Source organism: Papio anubis, chromosome 13, assembly GCF_008728515.1.
Source record: "Papio anubis isolate 15944 chromosome 13, Panubis1.0, whole genome shotgun sequence".
Lineage (NCBI taxonomy): Eukaryota > Metazoa > Chordata > Mammalia > Primates > Cercopithecidae > Papio > Papio anubis.
Window position 1 is genome coordinate 18,299,527 of NC_044988.1, and position 25,573 is coordinate 18,325,099.

Consider the following 25,573-nt stretch of genomic DNA (forward strand, 5'->3'; position numbering starts at 1 on the left):
TTCTAATTTTTAAAGTAATGGATTCCCACTTTAAAGATTTCAACAGTTTGGAAATGTATAAGGTAAAAGTATGTCCTCTTTCTCATTCCCAACTTCCTATACCAACTCCATGGTTAGTAGTGTCTTATTTATATTTCTAGAAGCATTATTTGCATATACTAGGATATAAGGATATAAACTAACATATGAATACATAAAGGCTCATAATCACTTTATATAAAAATAGGAAAGTGAACATTGTATATAATGTTCCCATATATACACACATATATGTGTGTATATATACATACATACATATGTGTATATATATACACACACAATGTTCTGCATCTTGATTTTTTAAAAAAATACAACAAATTGCATCTTACTTTGTCTTCTATTTATATTAGTCCCTATAGATCTTCATTATGCTTCTTAAAACCTCTAGATATCCCATATTATGCATGCAATTTAGGGGGACTTAAGAAGGAAGTAACACACAACCTGGTTGAAACTGTAAAGAGGATATAGAGGTTCATTAATTGGGAAGAACCACCTTGGGACTGGCTTGATTCAGCAATAAACACCATCATCAAGAACTTATTTTTATCATTCTGCTTGGGATTCCCTGGTATTAGCTCTATCCTTGGATGGCTTCTCTCATGGTGGAAACAAATTGATATACAAAGACTAGGTTTCACATCGAAAGTCACACTCCTGAGAACAATAAAGTATGAAAATGCATGGTTTTCTTCATCCTCACCAATGCCAGATTTATCATTAAAACACAAGCATGTTGTTATTGCATATTGTTGATCAGAGAACTCTTGAATTCAGAACTTTCTGGTACCTTGTAGTACCAGAGATGAGTGTGAAAAAAACAGATTGATATATGGTCAAGATGATGGTGTTGATAATGGAGGTAAGAAAGTTTGGACCCAATTAATAGTTATACAAGAAGCTTGAGATATTTCATCAATTTGAATTAAAGGTCAGAGGAAAATCAGATTGCTGTCAATATGGGAAGTATCTTAAAGAGGAGTGACAAGAAGTCCCACATAAAAAGTTTTCCTGGCCAGGTGCAGTGGCTCACACCTGTAATCCCAGCACTTTGGGAGGCCGAGGTGGGCGGATCACTTGAGGTCAGGAGTTTGAGACCAGCCTGGCCAACATGGTGAAACTTCACATCTACTAAAAATACAAAAAATAGCTAGATGTTGTGGCAGGGGCCTGTAGTCCCAGCTACTCCGGAGGCTAAGGCAGGAGAATTGCTTGAACCTGAGAGGCAGAGATTGCAGCGAGCCGAGATTGTGACACTGCACTGGGTGACACTGCAGCCTGGGTGACAGAGCAAGACTCCATCTTGAAAGAAAAGAAAAACAAAAAACAGTTTTCCTTTTCCTTTATCTACCAGCTGATGCTTAAAACATGACCATAAAATATCTGATCCTTCATTTACAAAGAATTTTGTTAAAATTTTGATGTATTTGAAAAGGTAGCAGAGTGTATCATTGTGTGTCAAGGATGGTCCACTATGGGGAATGAAGTATCAGACAACAGGGAGAGAAAAATGATCCCCCAAGGATGGCTGTACAGGTGGGGCCGGGGAGGAAAATGCAGGGATCAGCTGAGATGGCCTACCAGGAAGGGAAGTTTTCCAGTCTTAAGGGACTTTTTCAGAGTTTGTTCTAAAGTTGGAGCTGAAACGTTAGTCTGAAGTCTTCAGTATAGTAACTATGAATTCAGTTATATCCGAAGAGAAAAAGTATCGTCACTCTTGGTACCAGGGTGTGGGTGCTGGGGTGGTTTAGAGAAGATGGAAGCTCAGTGCTCTATGAATAAACTCAGAAACATTTTTTTTAAATTAAAAAACAAAATATTTCAGCTCAAGGAAATTTCAGATTGGTTACATATATATGTATATGCAGACAAGTTTAGACCATCATATTCAGATTAATTATACACCACACACACACACACACACAGACACACACAGAGTGAGAGAGAAGGAGAGAGAGAGAGAGAGAAACAGAGAGAGAGAGGTGAATTTAGGACTCTAAATCATGGCAATTGGCTAATAATGTTAGTAATAATAAACAGACTTAAATTCTAAGTTAGGGACTCCACTCCAGGGATGATAAAAGGCATTACAGGCCTACAATTACACCAGCAAAGATCTCACTTTGCTAGTATGAACTAGGTGTGGCCCTGCCCCCAGGCAGTGAAACAGACTCAAGTACCTACCTGTAAGCATAGCTTCAATGCTTGTCTCCACAATGCAGGCATGTTTGGAGTATTAATAAGATGGTATCTGTAGGGAATTTTAACTCTGAAGAAAGGCCAAAAACAACCTCAGTGCTGTGTTATTACCATCCTGTGAATCACTCAACAGAGTTATAACTAATGCTGCCATGGTGAGATTCTGGAACCTCTACCACAACATTGAAACTCTGGACTTGACTTTGGTAGGCTGAAGTTACTCTTTCATTACAACTCTCATCCATTTTTCTATTGTGCATCAAAGGTGACTGTTTCACCAATGGCAAACTTTCACAATCTCTTCTTGCTTCCCTCCCCAACTGGCCTCAGGAGTAGAGAAGAATCGGGCATAGACAGAGAAAACCTTCTATTCTCAAAGAAGAGGGAAACTTCTGAATGTAACTAATCACACCATAGCAGCCAAGTGGCTGGAAGCACCAAGAGAATTACAGGAAAGCATATGGGACACGGAAGGTCAACTGGCAAACATGCCTGGCAGACATGGTTTTGCAATCAAGCTAAAAAAAGCTGCAGCTCTCCACTTTAACTAAGATTTTGCTAAGAGTCCAAGTACTGCTTCTCACTTAGTGGGACTAGGAGATAGCTAGCTCCAAACTTCTTAGAAATCTTTCCCTCCATTCCCCATCAAAAATATAGGGGTTCTTATCAAAATTAAATATATTAAATTGAATATGTGTTGTATATAGTCAAAATGTAAGAATTCAGCAATCATTTATTCACATAAGTTTTTATTAAGTCAACGACACATTATTGTGGACATATTTCATGCTAGACTCTGAATTAGGTATTGGAGATGCAGGAATGTATATGACCCTACTGTTGATGATGTTCAGTATAGCAACAGGGACGTAAGTAAACAGGTAAGTACAATGCAGAATGGTCATGGCAATGATAAGGCATGTCCAGGACACATTGGGATAACAAAGGAAAGGCACTCAGGCCAGCCTGTGGCTGTATAGTGTATAGGCACATTTGTATTTATGTATGTATGTATGGGCAGGCTGTAGACTGTGGAGGAGGGCAATTCAAAGAAGGCTTCTCAGACCTGGCAATTCTTTATATGTCCTGCAGAAAATGAATAGAACTTATCCAATCAAAGGGGGCCTGAAGAATGGACAAGGTTGGTAAACTGTAGGTATATAGGTCCAGTGGTGTAAGCCAACAGTTTCAGGACCTTACAGCTGGTTCTGAATGAACAGAACATTCAATGCATGTGGTGCAAATTGGGAGATAAAAGTAAAGAAGAAAGTAAAGAACATATAAAGTGTTTTGCATGCAAAACTAAGGGTTTGGGGTTTTATCCTGATAGTTATAAGGGTTTTTAAATCATTTAAATATTATTCTGTTGACACAAAGACAAGTTGGAAATTGTCCCTGGAGGCAGCAACCAATTAGGAGGCTGCAGTCTTAATAATCTTCATCCAGAGGAGAAGAGAAAGATGCCCAAATGGGAGCAGTCAGAGTGGAACTGGTAGGGAGAAGAAAGAGTTGAGAAATATGTAGAAAATTATTTATATAGACAATGTCAGAGAGCTGCTAAAAAAAAGGAGGGATCTAAAATGACTATTACATGGCTGCTTTGGATAACAGAGTTAACATGTTGCCTTTACCTGAAATGCTAAAAATAATAAAGAATAAAATTTGGAGTCTGAAAATAATAAAGTAGAAATGAAGAGCTAGTGGCATGGGATACAAGGGAGTTGAGATTTCCATGCCGTAGAAGTCTACTGGGGGATCAGCAGTATCAAGTACACTTGAAATCAAGTGTGTGCATAAGGCTACTGAAGAGGAGTATATAGAATGACTAGAGAAAAGGGCTAAAAGGGAAACTATCGAGAACATCACATTTAATAAGTAAGTAAAGACAGAGGAGTATATGATGAACATTAAGAGGCAAAGTCCAACAGGTAGAAGGAAAACCAGATTAGAGTACCACTCTTTGAAGCCAAGAGAGTAGTTTCATGGAGGAAGTGGTTAACAATGCCCAACGTTGCCAAGGAGTCAAATAAGACCTTCAAGGAAAAATGTTCTTTAGACATTGTAGAGGCCCTTGGGGTCCCTTCCCAGAACAGCTTCATGAAAGTGGCAGTACAGATATGGTGGAGGAATAAAGAAAGTAAGCTGTAGATGCCTGCAGAAAGTTCCTAATTGTGACTCTACATACTTACCATACACACATACTTGACTGTACACAAACATTTAATTTTAATGCAAATGAGAACAGTTATTATTGTTCAATTGACCCAGGAATTTTGATAAAAAAGATGTAGGAGACCACTTCTCAGATGGCTCCTAGTTATCCCTACCTCGTGGTCTTCATGCCTTTGGGTAATTTCCTCTGCTTGAGTGTGGCTGGAATTAATGATGTGCTCCTCGTCCATAGAATGCTACAGAGGCGACGGGATGTTACTTCTGAGATTCAGTAAATCTCGGAAGAACATGGCTTTCATCTTGGGGGTATTCTCTGTCTCTGCTCCAGCTCTGGGGGAAACAAGCTTTCATGTTATAAAGAGCCCTGTGAACAGGCTTGCATGGCAAGGAAGTGGTATCTCCAGCCAAAAACCAGGGAGAGCCTGAGGCCTGCCAGCAGCCTCATGACTGAGTCTGGATATGGATCAGAGGGCTGCCAACAGTCATGTGAATGAGCTTGGAAATTGATCCTCCCCTAGTTGAACCTTGAGATGACAGCAGCCTTGGCCAGCTCCTTGACTGCAGCTTTGTGCGAGACTCTGAACCAGAGGCACTCAGCTAAGCTACATCCGGATTCCTGACGCCCAGAAATGCTGAGACTGAAAATGTTTGTTGCTTTAAGTCACTAAGCTTTGGTGTAATTTGTTACACAGCACTAAGTAACTAACGCATAGGATAAACATCAGGTGTTTATGTTCATCAAAATCAATTTTCCTATCTTAGCGTGTGCCTCCAGCTATAATCTCAGCCATGAGCGATTATATTTCAATAACAGGACTTTTTAGGGACACAGTTTACTTCATCTTTTTTTAAAATACAAAGTAACAAAAGTCTCCTGCTTAGCCAAAAACCAACAGCAATTACAGAGTTTTTAGTATTTCTTAACACTGCCATCATGCATGTGCTCCATTCATAATTGAAGGCTAGAAATGCAAAAGAGGTCATCACGGTTCATTCATTCCCTGCCAGCCTACGGAACAGAACCCAGCCATTATTTCATTGCCTTCCTAGTGATTAATTCATCACATCTGTCTCTCCTACCCTCTGCTTTCCTCAGCTGGCATCTTGTGCTCTCTGTTTACTAGACTCAGAAATGCCATGTCTCCTAATCCTCCAATCCTCATGTATAATCCTGTGCTCAACTCAAATGTTTCTTGATTGTATTGGATGTTATCACATCCTATTGACTGCCTGGAGTTTGCTGTTATCTCCAGAGGGTGTTCATCCTTTTGTAATTAACAGCTTATTTGATTCAATGGTAACAGAGGTCAGGCTGTGTGTATTTTACCATTCTGAGTTTGCAGGGGTATTTGCCCTCCCCTTTGATATCTTTATTTTAATTACTTCTGAGATTTGTGTCTGTATCCGTAGGATGTGGAGTGTCAGTTATTTTAAATATTTCTTTTCTTTTTAATATAGTTTGTGAATGCTTCATTCACTCTGGAAAGATGCTGTGTCAGGTTTATCAAGCATTTGGTTTCTTTCTTATTTTTATTTATGTATTTTGGTTCAGCTCCACTATCCTCTGTCCTTAACAACCAAATTTCAGTTTGCATATTTTGATGCAGACATCACAAAAGGCTAGTTGAAGCTCTCCCAGGTAGACGTTAAAATAAATATCGGGAGGTCAAATATATATTTTTGTGTACTCGACATCTTGTTTCTTGCCATGTTCTGAAACATAAAATGCAATATGAATAAATGTGATTGGCTTTTATAACACTTACCAAAACTTTCTGCAACTACATAAGGAATCTTGTAGGTCAGTGAACAGGAAAGACTTCCTTTTAGGTACAAATGATGAAGGTTATTTGAAAATTTAAAAAGAAGAAACAATAGTTCCATGATACCTGTTGTTGGTATCAGTCATTTGGCTAAAGATAATAAATAATCTTCATTAAAAGTTTGCAAGAAAGCAATATCAAGGTCCATGCAAAATACACACTACAGAAACAATTGCAGCCATCCAAGAAACAAAATGATCTCCCCCTTTATCCCAAAGATAGCAAAATTAAATATGCTTCTAGTTTATTACAGTAACCAGTGCCATATTTTGTCTTCAATAAATTTGGGTTTTGTGTTTGGTAAAGACCAACCTGATCATTCGAAGATAGGTACACAGATTTGCAAATGGGCATATTTAATTTTGTGATCAATTCATGTGATTATCCTAGAACATTAGGCAGGACTTATCAGTTGACTGGGGCATAGAAACTTAAAAGTGGTGGCCTGGCATGGTGGCTCATGCCTGTAATCCTACCACTTTGGGAGGCCTAGGCGGGCAGATCTTGATGTCAGAAGTTCGAGACCAGCCTGGCCAACATGGTGAAACTCTGTCTCCACAAATAATACAAAAATTTGCCGGGTGTGGTGGTGGGCACCTGTAATTCCAGCTACTCGGGAGGCTGAGGCAGGAGAATCATTTGAACCTGGGAGGTGGAGGTTGCATTGAACCAAGATCATGCCATTGCTCTCCAGCCTGGGCAACAGGGTAAGACTGTGTCTCAAAAAAAAAAAAAAGAAAGAAAGAAACTTAAAAGTGGTGATGGGGAAATCCAACCAGTTAAACAACAGCTTGAAAGAAAAAAAGCCTAAACGTCCAATGTCAGAGAAGGCCACAGCCATGATTCCAGGTTGTCAGGCAAGTAATGAAAAATTGGCTATGTAGCCCATAAGGGTGATGAATATACACATATGCTGACTCAGTTTCCCCAATGTACCCGAGATGAAGACAGCATAATGACATCTGATTCATATATTCTCACGTAATAACTTTCTAGGCAGCTGTAGCATTCTCTAGGGGGCCACCCAACTGACTCCTTCTTCCAAAATATTAACTAGATAATAGCAAGAGCATTTTTATATTCAAATTGCGCCATCAGTAATATAAATGAACTGTATTTCCTAATTCCATTAGTTCCCTGGATGTTGCTAACATTTTAAGGTAGTCAAATTACATGCAAAACCAATTAAAATGTGTGATTAAATAGTGTGATACTGGTGCATCAAAATAATGGAACACATCAGAAAGTTCAGATACAGATTGTAGTTTAAAAGGAATTTAGTATATGATAAAGGAGACAAATTAAGGAGGAAATGAAACTGTTTAGAGACAGAGTCTCACTCTGTCACCCAGGCTGGAAGAATTCAGTGACATGAACACAGCTTCCTGCAGCCTGGACCTCCCCTCCTGAGCTCAAGTGATCCACACACCTCAACCTCCCATGTAGCTAGGACTACAGATGCACCAAGCATGCCCAGCTAATAATTGAATATATTTTGTAGGGACAGGGTCTTACCATGTTGCCCAGGATGGTCCTCAACTCCTGGGCTCAAGTGGTCCTCCATTTTCAAAAACAGTTTTGGAAAATTTGAGAAAAATCATGAGTCTCTATGGAGTATTTTCAGATATTATATTAATGGAGAATATCATATCTCACTTCCAGCTACTTGGAATTTCAGATCATTTAAAAGGAAGAACATTTGAGGGCAACTAGGTCAAAGGTTTCTTTTATAGACTAGAAAGCAAAGAGATAAAGTGATTTGTCCAAGATAATATAGCAGTGTTGATAGGTCTAGAGTCTAACTCTAGACTCATGTTGTGGGACACAGAGATCCCAAGCCTGGGGGACTTTCTTTTGAGCCATACTATTTTCAATGACAGTTATATATCAGGAACTGCTAGGTTTTCTGATTTGGCTAAATAAAAAAGCAAAGAGGAGAAAATATCTATTTCACATTTCCCAAAATGAGTTCCTTGAAGCACAAGAAACACTTTGCTAAAAACAAACAAGCAAGAAAACAAAACAAGACTTTCATGGTTAAATTCACTGGAGCACATGCTACATAACTTTCTCAAAGTCACGTAAAAACTCTCAGAAGTCCTGCAATTATGAAGTTGGCTTAACTTTATTTAATGTAGCATTTCCCCATTTTCCAAAGATCTCTTTTATATAACATCTATTAATGCTGCAAAGAAGAACACACTATAGGCAACTGTTCTGGATTTAGGCTAAAGAAAAATAATTGCTGGAAATAGACAAGGAAAGAAAGTAGGAGTGGGCAGGAGATTAATGTCCTGTTCTTCCCAAACTCTTTGAATAATTGCTTCAATCCTCCATTTTACTTGGTAGTTCCAGGCCTATAATTAGGTGTGTTCTTGTGCCTCTTCCAGCAGCATGGGGCTGAGCAACAGGCCTGCTACCTGCAGTTTGGGACCTGTTCAGGTTCTAAACTGAGCATCCATGGACAGGGAGTGTGTTAGCATCCCCAGCCCTCCAAACATGGGATTTGGAGCTAGTCACAATGACACAGATTTCCCTGAGTCATAGCTTGTTATGCCTCCTCACTATGTTGACTGAAGTCCTTCAAGGGTCTTTACTTCCATTTGATGTATGGTGTGAGTTTTATCCAGAACCCTACATGTTCAGGAATCTCTGTTTCTAGGACTGCAACCTCCTACCAGATTCTTTTCATGTGCCTAACTTCCCTTTAGACATTGGCTAGGGTCTAACTATGAACAAATAACTATCAATAGAGCTTATATTTATTGAGCATTTGCTATATGTCAGACATGGTTCTAACTAATTTACATCACATAGAGCATACCAATTTCATGCTTTCAATATACACTTTGTGCCAGGTACCGAGCTAAGTAATACAACCAAACTAGAAATGGCTCCCGCTCTCATGAAGCACAAAACATAAGGGGATAAAAAGATGTTATTCAAATAATTATATGCATACAAGATCATAACACAAATGAAGAAATCATCAGAGATAAGTAATATGAAGAAAAAATATAGGGTTCTGTGAAAATATATGTTAGGCATCTGAACAAGTTAGGAGGACTGAGATGGGTACTTTGATGGAAAAGTCAAATTTGAACTGAAATTTAAAGGATGGTGAACAGCAAAGACAGTACGAGCAAAGGTCTAAAGTGGCTGTGGACATGGCACATCCTGGAGAGTGAAAAAGCAGCCATTTGGGCTAGAGCTCAAAGAAGGGAAAGATGACTTACAAGATCAGAGAGATAGGGTCACGTGTTACAAGGATTTCAAGACCATGCTTAGGATTTTATGCTGTGAGTAATTGGACGCCACTCCAAGATAACCTGACACAGATTTTTTAAAAATATCACTCCTCTATAGCATGAAAAACTAATTGGAAGGGGATGAGAGGAGATGAAGGAAGATGATGAGAAAACTACTGCATGGCCATGCAACACTGATGCTAGCTTAGGCTAAGTGGAAACTAAGAAATACAGATATTCAAGAGATGTTTAGGAGGCAAGATCAGCAGAACTCGGTGATGAATGGGATGTGGAGAGTGAAGAGGATATCCCAAGGATGACTTTTAGGTTTGTGGTCTATGTGCTTGGGTGGATGAAATGTCTCTCATTGAGTACAGTAGTCAGGCTATTAAGTACTAGTTGCTGGAAAGAAAATATCAGGGACTTAACTAAGTAAATATTTATTTCTCATTCACAATACATTAGGGCATTCATTAGATGGCCATTCATGAATGCCAGATCCTTGTATCTTCTGGGGTCTTGAGAGACGCCTACACGGATCTTTTGCTTTTAGCGAGCCAACAAGTGAAGATCGCACAGGAAGTTTTAAGGCCAAGACTGGAGTTGGCGTACTGCTGTTCACAGTCCATTCACCATTAATATGTCTCAAGAGAGATGGGAAATAAAGTCTTCCTCTGTGTCCTGGCATTGGTGAGCTTCTAGCCAATCTGCTCCACTGAGATTGAAAACAGTGGAGGTGGATCCGATTTGGGAAGGATGGTAGACATTAAGCCTGTTACCAATATTCTGGTTTTTCTCCCTGCGAGTACGTGGTAGAATTGTATTTTTCTGATCATTTGAATTCAGCATGGCAGAGTTTGACCGATGGCATGTGCATAGCAGTAACATGTGTTATTCGTGGGATGGAAGTTCTGAAGAACCCTGCCACAGCAACCAGTGATGTTCCTGATGATGGAGGCTCTGTCCGTTGGGGTCTTCAAGTGAGGATGCCCTGGAGCAGAGCCCTCTGCCTATCTAAGATGGGCAGGTAGCACAAGAGAGAAATAAACTTTCATGGTTTTAAGCATTGAGATTTTATGGTGGTTTGTAGTTGCAACATTACCTAATGTATCCTTACTGAGAAGAGGTAAGATTATGAGGTTTTTTAAAATATGAAAATTGTGAGGTATCTTTTAAAAATCAAAGACAGGATTTTGAGAAGATCATTAGGCATATGAGTCTAAAACTCGTAGGTCAGGGTTAAAGGTGCACATTTGTATGTCATCAACATATCACTTAATACTCCTTACAATTTTAGAAGGTGAGTATTATTATTATTATTTTATGTATTAAAGAACCAAGGCTTGGATTATTGCCTAAATTCATTCTTGCCATACTACTAAAGGGCTGAGCCAGGACTGGCTTTCAGATCATACTGATAAACATGGTTGTTTTATTTCTTTTCTCTTCAGCTTGCCATCTTGGTGCACTCTCATGAAATAGTTTTTTATACAGATCTGCCTAGCTGCCTTCATTCCTAGAGTACCCTTTCTGGACATAATCCAGAGGGTAGTTGAGAATCTGGGGAAGCAGATGGAAAGCTGATGATTCAGCATGTAATCCATATAGTATTTGTGTTATGGCATACAAATTAACAGGATAGGCGAGGTGAAGGTGGGTAGAGGGTCAGTGAGCAACAGGCACCCAGTAGGAACTCTATGTAGGAGTTTATAAATGGGCTAGATCATAACTTGAAGAATACAAAAGTGAATGGCCATTCCATAAAGAACCACAAACTCTACTCTAGGGGTTTTATTTTTAACTACTATTGTAAATTTTACTTTTTCTTTCCTTTTCTTTTTTGTGTGCAGTGTATTAGGTCAGGTACATGAATGACTGGGACTTTTTTCTAAGTCGAGGTGCTGATTAAATTGTCTGTGAAAGGTTCATAGTCAATAGTCAAACGGAGGTAGGATTAACTTTGTCTTTGTCTGTCAGAGCAAATTCTAAAGTCATTGTACAGGGATGAGACCCTCATCTCCTGGGTAATAAGTCAGCCCTCTTTTTCTGTCCAAACTTCCTATAGCTACCCCTTGCTACATTGATTACATTTAAATGATAACATCCTCTTAACTGATTCCTGAAGCAACGGATGAATCAAGTAACCTGGACAGATCTCAAAAATGAGAGACCACATGCAAAGGAAACTACGCTTTTACAACATATGGTTGGAGGGGTCAAAGAAAATGTAATGTATTACTTTCTATTTTACCATCAGCAGAACCATATGGATACTTGCAAGTATTTTTAACCCTTCATTCAGTATTCAGTGAGAGATATTATGGGCAGGCTCTGTTCTAGGTGCTTGGTTGGGGTATATTGGTGAACAAAATAGACAAAAGCCCCTGCTCTTGTAGAGTGCCTATTCTAGTGAGAAGAGACAGGCAATAAACAGTAGACTCGTGGCATGCTGAAAATGATTACTGTAGTTTTAAAAAAAGGAGAGTAAGGGGCTAAGGCTGGGGCGAGTGGTGGGGCTCAAAGAAGGAAAAGAAAACAAGGAAAAGAATCAGGCAAGTGGACATCTGTAGGAAGAGTGATACAGGGAGAGGGAACAAGCAGGGCAGAGGAAGGGGTGTACCTGACAAAGTTGAAGAACAAACACGACTTAAGACTTACTATAAAGCTATGGTAATCAAGACAATGTGATTGGTAAAATAATAGAAAAATAGATCAGTAAAACAAAACTGAGAGCCCAGAAATACACAAAAATGTAGTCATCTGATCTTTGGCAAGGAAGAAAAAGTAATACAATAGAGAAAAATAGCTTTTACAAGACATAATCCTAGAACATTTGGACATCCACATGGCAAAAGCGCATCTATACACAGATTTTACCCCCATCTGTCACAAAAGTTAGCTCAAAAATGGACCATAGACCTAAATGTAAAATGAGAGCTATAAAACTCCTAGAAGATAACATCAGAAAAAACCTAGATGATGTTGGGATTAGTGATGACGTTTTAGATACATACAACACTAAAGGCACAATACAAGAGACATAATTGATAAGTTAGAATTTATTAAAATTTAAAACTTCTGCTCTATGAAAAAAAAATGTCAAGAGAATGAGAAGACAAGCCTTAGACTTGGAGGAAACACTTGCAAAAGCTTCATGCAAGTTTCTATTGCCAAGGGTAGACACAGAGAGAACGGTTAGGAAGACATTGTGTAATTCAAGAAAGAAATGCTGATGGCTTGCAGTAGTATGATAACAACAATGAAGAAGAGAGGTGGCTGGGCACAGTGGCTCACACCTGTAATCCCAGCAGTTTGGGAGGCCAAGGCGGGCGGATCACGAGGTCAGGAGATCGAGACCATCCTGGCTAACAAGGTGAAACTCCGTCTCTACTAAAAATACAAAAAAATTAGCCGGGCATGGTGGAGGGTGCCTATAGTTCCAGCTACTTGGGAGGCTGAGGTAGGAGAATGGCGTGAACCCAGGAGGCGGAACTTGTAGTGAGCCGAGATCGTGCCACTGCACTCCAGCCTGGGTAACAGAGCGAGACTCCTTCTCAAAAAAAAAAAAAAAAAAAAGGTGATTGGATTTTATATATAAGTGTGTAGACACAGCCAAAAGGTTTGAATGTGAGGTGTGAAAGAAACGGAAACATCAAGGAGGACTTCCCAATCTATTTTGTCTTTATCATATGCTAAACTTTTTTTAAAACATAGTGCTTTGAAAAGCATATGAGCTGTGGAATCAGGAATGTCTGAATGCATTCATGTTATCTCACTCACCAGTTACGTTACCTGAGTCCCAATAACTTCAATAACCTTATCTGACATGATATAAGAACACCAATATCTCAAGGGTCATGCGTGCCAAACAAGAAAACTATATAATGCATCTGGCTTCATGAATGCATTACCGTAAAAAGTGAACAGGAGTTCAATTCCTTTGACTTTTCACTATTTTCTAAACCTGATAACAATGGGCCCATTTAAGAGGTGTTCTGTATTTAAATCAGTCTTCCATCCAGTTTTCAGATTTCCAGTTTCATAAGCTTTTCCAATTGACATTTTCAATTTCCCGTGTTCAGTAGAATAGAAAGAGGGAGAGACCAAGAATTTACTGCTCGCAGGATGTGAGGTAGAAGTCACAGTCTGACTCCTAGAGTGACATATTGGTAGAAATTTGAATTATCTCATTTCATTATTTCCCTAATATTAGAGAGCCCCACAGGGGATTATGTCGTGGAGAATTTCCTCACTTTCTTAACAAAGGGGCTTTCGGGAAACCTTTCCATTTATCTAACTCTTTTCCAACCAGTAGTGTGAAAAAGACAATTTTGTAAATTGAGGTTCTTGGGCACGGTCATAATTTATAAAGTTGGTAGAAAGAGATTTTTAAAAAAAAGGAAAAAGATATATGTTCCATTAATGTAGGTCAAGGCTATGAGAATATACCTGAACAAATATTCTACACTGAGCAGAAGACACCATAGCACTTCTAAGAAAAGAGGATGCTTCCTCAACCACGAAGTTCCCATAGAGATGCCTACTTACCCTGGATTGCTATAAAGATTGACGTGTTCTTCAAGCAGCTCCTGTTTACCGTTCACCTAGGTGGTCTTAATCTCTTCTACACTTTCCTAATTGTCTTGAATACTTCAGGCATGAGTCTTCTTACTAACCAGTTGCAAGTAAGAGGTAAAAACTATAAGAAATTCCTGTTTTCTGAGAGATTGGCTAGGCCAAAGTTCACTTTTTCAAGCATTCTGCCACACTAGCCCACCTCAGTTCTAACCTAAGATCTTCTCCTGCAGATCCCCAAAGTAGAGACTGAATTACGACAATGACCTCGACTTGCATTTACTACGTATGAAATACAGAAGGTTCACAGTTTCTTCTTTCCTGATTTTCTTCACAGTTTTCTTGTGACACCTCTTCCACCAACATGTATACATAAAGACAAGAAATCCAGCCGTAGGGCCGTGTTTAAGGGTTGATTGGTTCTGTAAGACTGCTCTCTGCAGCTTTCACAGCTTTGGGTTGACTGTGTCTGGTGTGTGCAGGAGATGTACTCCATGGGTGAGGAGGGCTCCATGCAGCCACCTACCTGTTCTGCTGGTGGGAGATAGGTAGCCCCTGGAGCTTGAAAATAACTGTAAGAATTTTACCTACAGTGAAGTCACAGGGCTGTTCAGAAATGGATGAAATTAAAGGAAGGCCTGAAAAGGCAAAGGAAGGAACATTTTTGGTCCCAGGGGAAAATAAGACCTCTTTAACATGCGCAGTGGCATTCCTGGAATGGATTTTTAATCAACAAGAGTTCTCATTTAGTGCAAGAGCCAGCCAATGAATAGACTAACACTACTGACTGACGTTATGACCCATTCGTCGGCTTAAGTTGTCTAAAATTTTCAGCTGCCAGCAAAGGATTAATATTGATTTTCAGGCTGTCTTTGTTAAATACCTGCTAGAGAGTACCACTCTCTTATTCTCCTTGCCAACTCTTCCCCCAATTGTCACTAGTATTAAAATGAAACCTACCTATTATTAAATCAATCATGCCTGGCAAAACTATTCAAAAAGAAGGGGAGCATCCATCACCTTAACTGTCAACATAAAGCCTGATTTTTTTTTCTTTTAGTTGGTCAACCAGGAATTACTGGCACAATTAATTAAAATGTCATTACATAACTAATGTAAAAACTGAAAGTAAAATTTCTGTGGGAGGACAATAGGTACAATTCCTCCCACCTTGTATTAATGGATTCCACATCCTCAGGTTCAACTAACCTCAGATGGAAAATATTTGAAAAAAATAATAAACAATAACAATACAATAACAAAATATAAAATTTAAAAACCCAATAATAACTATTTATATAGCATTCATACTGTATTAAGTGTTCTAAGTAATCTAGAGCTGATAGAGTATACAGGAGGATGTGCATATTTATTTGCACATATAGGTTATATGCAAATACTCTGCCATTGTATAGAAGGAACTTGAGTATCCACAGATTCTGTTATGTGTGGGGTTCCTGGAACCAATCCCCTGCACATACTGAGGGACGATTGCATAAGCAGAGGCAAACTCTATCCTTTTTTTTTTTTTTTTTTTTTTTTTTTGAGATGGAGTCTCACTTTGTCACCCAGTCTGGAGTGCAGTGGCACAATCTTGGCTCACTGCAACCTCCACCTCCTGGCTTCAAGTGATTCTCATGCTTCAGCCTCCCCAAGTGGCTGGGATTACAGGCGTGCATCACCATGCCCAGCTAATTTTTGTATTTTTTAGTAGAGATGGTGTTTCACCATGTTGGCCAGGCTGGTCTTAAACTCCTGACCTCAAGTGATCTGCCTGCCTCGGCCTCCCAAAGTGTTGGGGTTACAGGCGTGAGCCACCATACCCAGCAACTCTATCATTCTGATAGATTAATGAGCATGTTTTTACCTTGGGTTGCTCCCAGCTCAAGCCAGGAGGTTTGGCTGACATGATATTTGACTAGAAGACCGCAGCTTTTTCACCTGAGCTCCACAAACAGAATGTGTGAGCCTGAACATAATGTTTTTGGAAAACTTATGAGCCTTTTCAGCGCACCTTCAATGTTTTTGCTATATCCTTTTCAATCCCAGAAACATGTCAGTTTTGATATTTCTCATCTCCTCATCTTTCCACTGGTTGTCCTTCTAGAACACTCCCAGTCTTGTGCCCCTGGCAAAATTCCTGCTCATCCTCCAAGATGAGCCCTTAATTCCTCTGCCAAGCAGCCCCAGGCCAACCTGGGTAAGCTAGTGACCACTTGAAGGTGGCCTCAGTGTCCCTTGTTCAAATCTCACCATATTGAATCACCTCCATAAAAGGCTGTGAACACACTAAGGATGGAAGCTGTTTTCCTCATCATCTTTGAAAGCCCAGCAAGGGACTGTTGAAAAACTGAACAAAGAAGGTGCATGATAAATTTTTATTGACTGAATGAATTGAGTGGGTTTGGAAGTACATGATTCCTGTCTGGTTGTCTTGTGTAGAATATGCATTTTCTGAGTCCATTAAAAATTCAGTAGGGCATAATGGTTAAGACCTCAGGCCATAAAACCAGACTTTCCTGTTTTGAGATCAAAATCTATCACTTATTAGCTGTGTGATGTTGGACAAGTAGTAAACAATACTTAAAATATTACTCAATTTTACTTGAACTTCCCCATTTGTAAACTGAGGTTAACAATAGCACCAGTAGGGTGGGTGAGTATGTGGAGTAAACAAAATAATCCATGGAAGCACTTAATGTAGTGTCTGGTATGTAGTGAACAGCCAGTAGTCATTTACATGTGAAAGCCTTAGATTCATTTTGCTACATGTTTTAGGAACTGCATTCTTCATATTGCCATATTGCCATATGAAGAAATTACACCAGATACTCACACAGCCAGTATTCCTAAAGGAGGTCATGCATTTCATTCATTACACATAATTTTTTTCCTTAAAGCAACAAAATATATTCATTCAAGAACTTCCTTTCAACAAATATTTCTTGATTACTTATCATGTACCTACCATACATCACTCTATGAATGCAAAGGTGAGCGATACATGACCCCCACCCTGAGGGAACACACAGTTGCCAAAGAGACTGTTACAATATATTAAGTGTTTTAGGAAGCTAGAAAGTTGGGATATAGGTTATCTAACACCTGCTCTCTCTTGTATGTGTGTACAAGGAATGTTTATAACTAAAGATTTGCATCATGTGAGCTTTATACTGAAATACCAATAGATAAATATAGGGACCCCAGTTTAAGACATCCTAATGACTACTGAAATGAACTATAACAAGGAAAATGTACCCTCCTAATAGTTTAACCATCACATTCTATACATCATAAGAATGTTTATGAAAGAATGGTCTGAAAACAAATATTCCCTATTACTACCTGAGTACCACAGATATGGCATGCCTTACATAGGAAAAATTTAGAGAATCCATGGATGTCCTAAGCAAGTTTTATTTCATGTGATAAATTAATGATGCAACTCAATATGAATGGAGTTCAATATGCATTTTAAAGGAGTTATTATTTCAAATAACAATTAAAACACAACATGTTTTTCTTCTGACTTTCCCCAGTTTGGGCACTATTCTCTGGCAGTGTCCTAATAGCTAGTTGAGGGATTATGGGAACTAGGTAGGCCTGTTTACCCCTGCCTTCCACGAGAGTAAGCATAAATGAGGTAGAGAAAACAAAGACTCTAGGAACATAGTAGCACTTTTCTACCCTACAGATAGTCACTCTATAGAAATAGAGTGTATCTACAAAGAAGCTAAGCAAAATTCTGTCTCAAAACACATTTACCATAAATTTTCGTGGTCAAATTAGAGGTATGTTCTTCTGGGACAAAAATCAGGTGTACCTATTAAAAACAATCATACGAAATCTTGCAGACATTTTATTACCAGTCATAAATTATTATTTTCATGTGAGATTCACATTTTAAATATATCAGTATGTCTTAGCTAACAATGAGGATGACATCCAAAATTAGTTTTTCGATGTAAATTCAAAGAAGCGAGGCAGATATTAGTTACGTGTAATAAACTGAAGTCTGAAAAGCAACCAGCAGTGTTAGCATGAATCAACTCAGCCTCTGACTGGAGATGCTGTCTGGGTTTTACATACTTTCCCAAACATTAGGGTTCCCTGTGAATCTTCTTGGTTGGCAACCTCCTTAGCTGTCCTTTCTCTACCAGAGTATGCGTTGGAATTTGTTGGTTTTAAGACCTACCTAAAATGTTTTACTATAATAGAAAAGTGTAATAAGCAGACACTTAAAAATAGGAAAAATGGAAGCGCCCCAAAAGTCTACTCCAGTAAGTTATGACCAGGTATGCTGCACCTTTTGCCCCTGAAGGTTAATTTCTCATTTATCCTCATAACATAGTTTCTGTTCTTGTTACTTTTGCCCCCAAATAGGATTAGCTGTTGCGAGAGTAAATATGAAAGATGGAATTCAAAATTCATTCACCCTGTGTTTCATCCACTTACCCCTAACCAAAACATAACAATCATTGAGCATCCACCATTCACATGTAACTGTGGTGGAAAGAGAGATGAAAAAACACAATGCCTAACCTCAAGGAGTTTACACACTATTCAGAGAGATAAATACCATAAACAAATAATTATACTATACTAGAAGGCTACATGGGCTAAACCTATACCGAAATCATAAGTATAATAATTAATAACATTTAATTTTCAAAATGAACATTTATTGAAACTGTTATCTTCTCCATTTAACAGATAAGGACATTGAGACTCAGAAAGGTGAGATGACTTGCTCCAGACCACACAGGGTTGAAGCTGAAATTTTAATCTAGAGTCCAGTTCCAGAATCTGTGCTTGTAAACTGTGCTGTGCTGTATTTGTTTTAAGAATATAGGGGTCATTTCCTGCTTGACTAATCAAGGAAGGCATGATGGAAAAGTTAGGTATGAATTGCTGGTTAAGATATGGGCTACCGCAACGATTTCTCAACAGGTGGAATAGTATGAACAAAGGCTTAGTGGCCAATATGCCACCTAGTGCTCCAGGAAGAGTGATTTGTCTGGTTTGGCTGGTAGGTAAAATATATGTGGGAAGGTAGCAGGAATATAATATCCAAAAGGCAGATTGGATTCAGATTTTAATAGGATTCAAAAAACTAAAAATTCTGGGGTTGTTTTTCTTAGCATTGGGAAGCTATTATATGATTTTTTCCTTACTGCTATCCCAAAGGCATTCTTTCTGAGTTAAAAATTCATGTGCAAAAAACAGGATAAGATGGGTGAATTAAATACCATAAGAAAGAGTATGCAATCACACCGCTGATACAGCCCACCTCTAGCTAGCATAATTAATTTGCAACTCTAGTTCTTAAAATGACTTGTTTAGCAGATATGCCACTTCCATATTTACCCTTCATTATCTTTCCAATTGCTATAGTTACCAATTATTCAAAGTGAGTGGTGAAGTTTCATTTCAAATTTAGTAAGTAAGAGAGTAAGTAAATAAATTAAGGTAGCCTGAGGAAAGTGTGAACAATCTATCAAGGTGTGTGCAGGGGGAGCGGTTATCAGTGTGTGTGTATGTTTGATGGAGTGGACAGAATGTAAACTGATAAGTGCTTTCTGTGAAGCTTAGTAGTGTGTTAGTTTGGCTCTGCCAAGAAGCAGATATGAAGACAGGGTTAAGTGGGCAAGATATTTGTTGAGGGAGAGAATAACAGAAGATGGTGAGAGGGAGGGAAAGGAGGTAGAGAGAGCCATTAGTGAGACCATGGTGCAGGTCTGACACCTATGAAAGGAGAGAGGGAAGGAAGGAATATAGAGTAGGAAGAGTCACGGGCTGCAATGGAGTTAGTTCCAAGAGTAATTCAGCCAGGTCAATGAGAAGTCCCTGAGTCCAAGTTGCTATGAGCTCTGCATCTTCCTGGAATGGACCTGCCCTGGTACTCACTCTGTGTCCAGGTATTAGCTAGGAGTAGCCTGTGAGAAGCATGGTGCAAATATGATAGTGGATCCAGAGGGGCTCTCAGTCAGTCATGCTCTGTGATTTGAGTGGTATATTTTCATGGCTACCAAAAGTAGCAATTTTCAGAAATCAGCATTTTGTATACATATTTGCCTCTCAAAATTATGTTGAATCTAACTAGAAACAGGTTTGTGGTATTTATTAATCATACCAGTCACATAAGAAATTTGTTGTGTTTCTATATTCTCATACAGAATTAAATATTTTTATAACATAAAAATAAGTTAAATATGCAATATCGTTTTTTCCTATTTGCTTTTAGGAGCATCATAAAACCCAAATACAATTGTTCTGATCATATTTTTACTTCAACACATCTATAGGAAAGAAAGCCTTCCCATCACTAATAGTGACTTCTCTGGCAGCAAGCCTCAGTCACTGCAGCAAGAATACTACTTGAATATTATAGTGGTATTTCCAAATTGGGATACGTGGGGTAATTTGAAGTCTACCATCCATCACCATCACCACCAAACCTAATGTATGAGTTGCCTATTCCCTCCCTGGATAGCACACTGCACTACTGAGGATCACTGTTCTATGGAAGTGGTTTTCAAACTTCATTATGCATAAAAAGAAGAGCGAAGAGGCTTGTTAAATACAGCTCTCTTTCAGCAGGTCTGCGGTACTTACTACTAGTAAGCATTTTTTAAGGAAGCATTCTAAATGATTCCATGTATCCAGGTAGGCCACAGAAACATTTGCAAAAACATTACATCAGAGCCACTGTTGACTATCCCTAATCTGTAAGAAGCCAATAGTCATCTAGACCCAATGGAGCAATGCAGCAGAATGGGGGAAGCCCAGGGGCCAGAGTGAGGGCATCACTAGGTGGGGAAGAAGCAAGATGGTAAGGCAGAAGGGAATGGAGAAACCGAAACAATGAAGAAATAGATATCATCTATATATCTATATCTTTCAATTTATCTATATATCCTATTACCAACTTCATCAGAAACATATATTTCAGTTTGGTGAATGGAAAGGGAACCATACAAAAAATAGTTATTATTTTCATAATCTTAGCATTTTATTTTCCTAAGGACTATCCTCATGAAATATATACATATATTATCCATTTACACATATGCATATATACATTTGACTTTGGCTTCTTAGGCCGTCTTAGCTTTATTTTAAATATAAAGAAAGTGGTGCTGATTATGCATATCATATATATTTGACTACACTTCTAGAAAGCAGAAGTCAAGAGCCATGATTATTGTGCACCGTATCTGCACAATTAGAATATTAGCAATAGTGCAGTTTTACTTTTGTTTTACAGTTTTCAAACTATAAGTCAAGTATGAGTGCCTGATGGAAAGCTGAGGCTAGCAAATAGATGATAAACCATTTTACCAGGGGAGGCAGAGATTCATTTTTAATTTTAGTTTCTATGTTATCCCCAAGTAGCTTTTTTGTATACTGATATAGAAAATGATGCCATCTATATGCTGCACAACAAAAGTGTTGATGTGTTTCTGTACCCCTTGGCTTGCATCCCTGTTGTCATCACCCAGCTGATATCATTGTGACATTTTGACACTGCATTGTGACACAGTGACCTGGTGCCTCCAGGAGCCTAGAAGGACAAGTTGACTAAGGCATATGGTGCATTAGGAAGCAGTGAAGCAGTTCATTACTGCTACAGAGAGAAAGTCTGCTCTGGAGACAAGAATTCTTATCTAAGGCACAAGATACTCTCGATTGTATTTGCTGTTCTGCTACTGATTTACTATGAGATCTGTAACAAATAATTTCAATTCATTTGTAACTTAGATTTCTCTCTGTAAAATGGAAATGACCCAACACACATGATTTTTTTTTTTTTAATCCTAGGGCAGTGATTGCATTTGCAACCCATTCTTGCCAAAGAGAAATTTGGAAGTACACTTCAAGGAACTAACTTCAGTGATAATCACACTTGATTGACTTTCAGTACTGTCATAGTTTGAGAACTATTTATTGCCCTGATTTGCTTTTCTCTGCCCTGTATTAAAGATCTTGCATGACAGCTGATCCATGAAATCTTCTTTGGTCTTTGCTTAACATTAAAATTTTCCCTTTACTTCTTAATGATAGCAAGTTGTATTTCACTCTATATGGTATTACACATCCCACTCAGCTCAAAATCCCACTTAATAGGCATGCTCACAATATTCAACCTCAATTGTTGCAAAATAATTACTGGTTGGTTCTGACAAGCAGGATTTATCTTGGAGATCATGTCACAAACTCCAGTGGAAGGGTGGCCTTCCAAAGTCATGGCTATTCTCAGGTGACTACTGGTCCAGCCCATGACCTATTTTGCACACTTGGTCTTTCCACATGCAAAGTACAACCTCAGACATTCTCAGGTCATCTTGATCAGAAGTGTTTTGGAGACATCAGTCCCTAAAGAAGCAAATGCTATCAAGTATGATAAAGTTCGGTCACTAATAGAGTGACCATCTATTCTTCAGTAAGTGGCAGAGCAGAATCTTAAACCTCTCATTCTCCCCGTGTTATGTCAGAGGCAAGATAATAAGCTGTAGGGGGTGAGCACAGCAGGAATTCTGTAATCAAGCCACAAGAGGGCAGGAAAATACGCCCACTTGCCACCTCAGCCCGGAGAACTTGGTGTGAGCTGTATTTTGATAGCCTTGTTTGTTTCCTCAGCTATCTGAAGAGCATACTAATAAGTGTTGTCACAGAAGAAGGCGAAGATGGGATTAAATACCAGGGAGAGTCATTAAAATGAAAGAGTAGGATAAGCCTCACAACTATTTCCAAAGCTTAGCTATTTCCTGTCCAAAGGCAAGTTCCCTTTATTTTGTAAAAGATGAGTGAAATGAAGGAAAAAGCATGCTTGTTCCCTAGGTGCCCTGTATTGGCCAAATCCTGCTAACAGTGAAGAGTTTGATCAGATGAATTACTAGGTGTCTCATAACCCCCTTCTCTTAAATATACAAAACTTATCTAGTTATTTTTAGAGGAGTCCTGTGCATGTTTCTTAGCACACAAAACTCACTACTTCTAACTACAGCAAAACCAACAGGAAAAAACGAAACTGGATTCTTACAGGAAAAACTGGCAGAGCCTAGCTACCATGATTGATGGAGTGGCACTTACTGCGAAAAGCTTGACTCTTGACTTCTTATGACCAAACTAGCTAGGTATATGTCATAAGTACCTCACCTTTATTGTGGGAATCTTTTGTTATTTATGAAAAAGTCAATAACACAAGTTTAGTGTCATTAGTAAAGATTATGAATTCCAGAATAGAACCATATCCATTGATTTTTTATGTGTTAATTTTTAAATATTTAATTATAATTTAAAATAAAATAGACAAATAATCAACACTCATGAATTCTTCACCCAAAATTAACAGACAGATACTAACAATTTGCTAGATGGATTGCTCCATAGCTGCATTCCCTTAAAAAAAAAAAAAAAAAAAGAAACAATATTTATGGCTACAACTAAAGTCCTCTACCTGTCTCTTTTTCTCGTCTCTCCTTTGCTTTCCAGAAGAAACCAGTCCCTACCTTGGTGAATATTATTCCTATTCAAGGAAATTCTTATGCGTGTCTACAGCAAAAACATGGGCATTCTGGATAGCAGAATGGATACACAGACTGATTTATCCATGAAAAGGAATACAATTTAGTAGTCAAATATAGATAAACCTAAAAAAGATCACTAAATGGAAAAATGAAAGGATGCAAAAAGTATATCACTTATGTAAAATTTTAAAACACATGACATTAATGTAAACCATTTATGAATACCTACATATGTAGCAACAAATGTGGATGTGTTTATTTTTCAGTGCCATGTTAAATATTCCCTTATTTGATGTATGTGCTCTACATAGCTGTTATGTACCCTGATAGGTATTGGGAGGGATCAAACTTGTGTGACTGGGGATCCCTAGTCCACCCTCTAATGTGGATATGGATAGGAAGATGACTGCCATAACTCTGGGCTGGCTATTGTCCACATTAGAAAGTGGAAAGTAACATGAAAGATAAAAATTAGTCATTGTATCAGTAAGGTAGCATCTCGCAGAGATTTAAACAAGTCTAGCAAATAATGTAGTATTCAATACCTGTTGCTGATTATTGTTATGCCATTTAATAGATGAGAAAACTGAGGCTTGACTAAATGAAGTAATATATCTCAAATCAGTGTGAGCAAGGGGCAGAGCCAGGATTGAAACCTGCATTTATCTGACTCCAGAGTGGACCTCTTGACTACATCTTATTACACTAATTGGACCTCCTTACTGTGAAAAAGGAGGGCTTTATTGTTGTCAAAAAAAATTAAACCTTTCAGGACTAAAGATAACACTGTAGGGACAGAAGTAAGATCAATGGTTGCCCAGGATTGGGGTTGGGGATGGTGAAGTTTGACTACAAACGATTGTGAGAGATTTTTGGTGTTCATGAAAATGTTCTATGTCTTGATTGTGCTGGCATTCATTTGTCAAAACTCATAGAACTGTACATTTAAAAGGATGGATTTTACCATACATAAATTATCCCTCAATAAACCTGACTTTAAAAACAAAAATGGAAAAAAGAAAACCCAACAAACAAAAATCTTAAAAGACTTGTGGATAAATACCTTGTTCCGCGTGCAAAGGCACTTTTCTCTTTTCCACCGTTGACAATTTATTCCCACTAAAAAGTTAGAGGAAAATTTCAGGGAAAAGTCCTAGGTCAGTGCCCACAAAGTCAAATAAAAACTTTATAGTCTGTCTCCACCGCAGCTTCTGTTTGATAAACCAAGTAAGCTGTGCCTGCATTAAGCAAGACCTTTTCTTTTGCTGAAGGTGGCAGGGAGAGGTCATCTGAGAAGTCCTGCAGTGTTATCCAGGGAACCCTTCATGTTGAGTGAGCCTCAGGTGTTCACAGTTACTGCCCTAGAGGAGGGAGGCTCCCCAAGCTCCCAGGATCTCTGACGCACCTGAGCTGCTCTCTACGAAGACCACCTCTTGGCGCTGTCCCTGCAGATTGCACGTGGGAAAGCATGTGTTTTGAGCCTCTCTAATCTGCAGCCTGACTATCTGAGAGCAGCCCTCGAATCCTGGCAGCTTAGATTCTCTGATGATTAGTGGGACAGAGGCAGAAAGACAATGTGGGAAGCAGTTTAATCAAGGCAGTCGAGGAGCTATCACCACAGAATAAAGCCATCCGCTGTGTAGCTCTGGACTTTTGGTCTTCCTCCCTGAAAGCTACATTTCCTTGTGATTCTGGTTTGAGGAGTCACAGCTATTCTCTGAGTCAGTTGTAGAACCCAGCAGGATAAGACATTAACAAGCTTAAAAGGTATTACCTGCCTTGCCTTACCAGGAGGTTTGCAAAGACTGTCGGGGCTTCAGTAGCTCTTGTACTTTCCTGAGGGAATTAGTTAAAATTGCCAAGGTGAAAAGTATTTGATTTAGATTAGTCTCACTTTGCCAAGCAGGAGAGCCTCATTACTCTGATTGGCTGACCTAACCACGCTGCCCCTTCTTGCTCCAGAAAGGGGTGAATGGGGGCAGGAAGC